The sequence below is a fragment of the Octopus bimaculoides genome, chromosome Z (genome assembly GCF_046866305.1).
Source record: "Octopus bimaculoides isolate indiv1 chromosome Z, ASM4686630v1, whole genome shotgun sequence".
Taxonomy (NCBI): Eukaryota; Metazoa; Mollusca; class Cephalopoda; order Octopoda; family Octopodidae; genus Octopus; species Octopus bimaculoides.
In genome coordinates, this window is record NC_142944.1 from 12,880,000 (window position 1) to 12,884,999 (window position 5,000).

Below are 5,000 nucleotides of genomic sequence, written 5' to 3' on the forward strand. Positions count from 1 at the left end.
GTGAAACCTTTATCTGTAATATTGTGGTGCGGTAAATCCGTGCATCTCTTCTAATTAAAAGTCTATGTCTCTTGGGCTAATTTGTGAAAAGTCCCAGTCCGGCTCGCATGATCCTACTTGCTCACTGTATTCAGACTTATTCTATGAATGCACATTGACACTTGGTAGATATTAGATATTACCGAAGGATCACAATGCAGCACCCAAATAGTATTTAGATTGATGTTGAGCCTTTACCTTTTCTTTTTAGTTTTAGTTGGAAGCGGCCTACATCGCTATTGTTGTGGAAAGCTCTGGTGGTAATTTAGTAATTTCAGTGTCCGGAGGAATTGTTGTCCTGGATTCTTCAAAATTCTTCCCTCGGTATTACGATATGCACTGAATATTCCATAAAAGTCACATTGCTGAGGAAATCAGTAAATACTGCTCTTTGTTTTTGCAAACAGCATAAAGAGTTACCAGAAGTATTTTTGTTTAGTAATATTGTTAGGAGCCACCGAACACAGAGCAATCTCAACACAAAAGTAGTGTGTTGGGTGAGGAGTTTAACACTCAGGCAGGGCGTACCATTACAATAAAAATAGAGATTATAAGCACTTGAAAGACTTCAGTAATAGCACAGCTTAGTGGCTACTAATACAAAGTTTCAGAACGTGCAGGTAAACACCGGATATATCGGCATACATATGGTAGCTTTGCTCAACAATCCTGGTCAAAAACAGAGTGGGTTGATAGTATTAGAAATATTTGTTTGAATGTGTTAAATGTGACCACAAAATTGTTTTATGTAAACACCATGTACAAAGTATCAGCTAACGCACGTACAAATTATCTTCCAGAAATCTGATGAGATCAATTTGAAAAAAACATAGCAGGTAAACTGTGTAAGAAGTTTATAGTTGTATTGATTTACAGACAGACGACATTTTTTGACAGGCTTGAGGACAAGAATAGTAATGCTGTATCCGGCGTTTTAATCACTACTAGCAGAAATATAGCATTAGAATTGCTCCCAAATAAGTCAAAGAAAACATAAGCTTTACTTCTATGAGAAAATTATAATAGCCATTTAAATTTTGAAAGCATTAACGTCAAAATGTCGATCTAGTTCGGCTCAGCAAGTACAATAGAACCTTGATTCAAATAAAATACTTGATAACGCAATCAAGTAAGCAACAGGAGCTTGCAGGGGGTCTAAAACCGCCTGGCCAACTGTGAGCCAACTTAACAGGAAAAGAGCTTCTCCAGAGATCCAACCGAACACTTGCTTTTTGCTGCATAATACCAAACTTTACGGCGATACTTCCTTCAACAACTAAGCAGCAGTTTGGCTATTGATGCTGAACGACTAATTAAAATACATAACAGATAAGAAGTTCAAAATACCTAACAAGTTTAAGACATCAGGTTCAGATATCAACCCTGGTTCGTCGTGAAGAATCAGTTCTCGACGAACGCTGGCTAGACTTCTGTGACGACACTTATAACATACACAAAACGTCAGCCTTCTTGAAGTCGCCAATTATTCTTTCATGCAAAAGGAATCCTTACTTCTTTCAGAGGAATTGCACTCTGACTTCTAATCTAAAAGTCTACATTTGTATTGCTCCTTAAAGGAATAACTGTTTCTATCGATCCCATCCCACGATGAAACCGAAACAGTTTTCATAAAGAGAACTAAACTAACCGCATATCTTTAATTTTAGAAGAATCGGAGAACTCAAAATATCCAACGTAAAGATGTCGATTGTATTTTGTATTACTCTAATGCTTTTGATAGTCAACAGACAGATCGTGTCATATATCCTTTTGAAATACAACATCGCAAAAGACACTGTCAAAGCCATTACCATCATCTAAAGGAGACCAAGTTTTATATGAAGGACAGATAATCCAACCAAAGTGTTTCCAACAGCAGCAGGAATCTCCTTCGGGAATCCTTCAATTCCAACAACAGGAGGAATTCTTCAATAAGCAGTGCGATTTGTTTATGTAATTGTAATGGGTTATATTCTTGGGCAAATTCTGAACCTCATCCAAGACAAAGGCATCACCATCAACTAGAAGTGATCAAGATGTCAGTAGAGTCACTACTTGTTTGGTTTTGTCTATGTCGATGATCTTGCCGTCATAAGGCCATCAACTGTGTTGACAAGAGCAAAACTCTGTCAACATCTCTTGAACAGGTTCCAATCAAAATTGTACTGTTTCGCATTGGAAAGAAAAGCAATATAACTGTACAATGAGGATGAAAGCTACACTCTATGCTAGCACATAAATAAGGAAGCTAAATGACTTCACGTAACCTGGGTCCTAATTGCTTTCCTTATGAGAATTGTGTAAACGTATGCGTTGGTCATTATACACACATATACCATTATACACACACACACACACACACACACACACACACACACACACACACACACACACACACATACGAAGGCTTCCGTCTACCAAATCCACTCAGAGGGCTTTTTACTACTATAGTAGAAAACACTTGCCCAAGGTGCCATGCAGTGAGATTGAAACCGGAACCATGTGGTTGGGAAGCAAGCTTCTTATCACACAGCCACGCTTACGAATGTTTTTATTATTGTTAGTCGTATTGTGTTCGTTACTTGTATTTTCATAATGTATTCTTTTTAACTATTTTACTTCAGATACCCTTATTTTCATTCTGAGAATGTCTTTTTTTTTTTTAATTTACTTGTCTTTTAGGGCCCAGAAAGATGGCTGCATCTGGAATATTTTCTTTTCAAATTTATATACACGTTTTAAAGTATTTTCATATTTTTGCTAAATTATTTGCTGTAGATTTATCAGCGTGCATTATGTAGATAAAGCTACCGTTATTCATTTGAAAGCCTTTGCTGAAGGTATTTCAGACGAGGTAATAAAAAAAACTACTACACAATAAAATGATTTCATTTATGTGAGAGCAGCGCCGGATGAAGGGAATATTATACTGTAACATACTTCGGGACGAGAATGCAGTCAGTCTATTTAAGCGAGTTTACTTCCACTAGCAGAACTGCACTGATATTTGTTTAATCAAATCCATATTAAAGAAAAGTCAAAATCTACCGTTGTTGGATTTGAACATAGAATATAGATAGATGTTACTTATAGGTATTCATTCAGGTATCTGGATAAAAAACTCCAGTTTCTAATTTGTAATAATCACTTTAGTTAGGACCTTAAGATATGGTACGGAAAAACTAAATACTATTTTGAGACACGAAAAGGTCACAATGACCAGATTAATGAGTTAGGTAAATGGAAGTTGATCACAATAACCAGATTAATGCGTTATTTAAATGGAAAAGTGATCATAATAACCGGATTAACCAGATGCAAATTGATGAGCATAACTGGATCAATGAATGAGTTAATTGGAAATTGATCACAATAACCGGGTTTGTGAGTTAGTTAAATGGGATGGTGAGTTAGTTAAATTGATGGCAATAACAGGATTGACGAGTCAGTTGAATGGAAAATGATCACAATAACTGGATTAACGAATAACTTATATCGAAATGATCACAATAACCGGATTGACGAGTGAGTTAAATGGAAATTTGTGGAAATAACAGGATTTACGAGTTATATAAACGGAAATTGATCGCAATAACCGGATTGATGAGTTCGTTAAATGGAAATTGAGACAGGCCATCATAATGAGCGAGTATGAACGCTCTTTCGAGTGGTTCTCGCGATAGAAGAGAAAAGTGACACGTAATCTACGAACCGATTTTTGGCAGACCATGGAATTTTTCTACATGCAGTTTACGAAATTACATAGAAAGAATTACGGTTTTGAATAATGCATTGGATATATCTTAGAGAAAAGAATTAAAAGCAGGAATACTATGTTAAGTAATGGAACAGAGATTAAACAAAGTCAGGCTTAGACATTCTTAGGAATATATCGAATACAAAACGTATAATGCATAGAAAGTAAAGAAAAGGTAAGTGACGGGTGGCGGGGGGAGGGAGATATTATTGATGGCATTACATGAATACATAACCCGACCAAAATTAATACCTAGCTGATCCGAGAATTAGTTAAGGTTATGAATATTCTCAACTTGAAGTTAGAGGAATTAGCAAGATTAGAAAATAACATTTAGGAAAACCACCAGAATGCTCACTAAGATTATATTTACGGTCAAAGATGTAGAAATTTTCTATGCATGCATACATACATACAAACATACATACATATATACATACATACATACATACATACATGCATACATAATATATATATACATACATACATACACATACATACACATACATACACATACATACATACATATATGTGTGGGGATGTAGGTGCGTGCGTGTGAGTGTGTGTACATACATGCATATACATATGCATACATACACATAGACAGGCATATATACATACATGCATACATGCATACGTACATACATACATAATACATACATTCATACATACATACATACATATACATACATACATACATACATACGTACGTACATACATACGTACGTACGTACGTACATACATACATACATACATACATACATACATACATACATACATACATACGTGGTCTGTAGAAGAAATCCACTCCATAGAGTTTAAAACCCGCTTGATATTAACATTAAACCTGAAACCTCCCGAAAAATAGTGATATCGACAGGCTCTGCCTAAGAGAAAATAGTGGAGGTAGAGGCTTGAACTCACTGCAGACAGTCTTTGGAAGTCGTATAGTCTCTCTCAGACAGCACTTGCTAAACAAAAGATAAATACATTAACTTAGTGCTGAAAATTGAAGAAAACCGTATCCTGCGTGTCAGTAGCTAGCTCCTCAGGAAGTACTTTCTTCCTGATTCCCTCCTACACAATCTTAAAACAGCCGGGTTAATATATCTCAAAGAAGACTTGGATAAGAAACGCTCAGCATCCTCTCAATCCCACAAAAGACGATGCGTGGCTATGTTCCTGAAGATAGTTACATTGACAT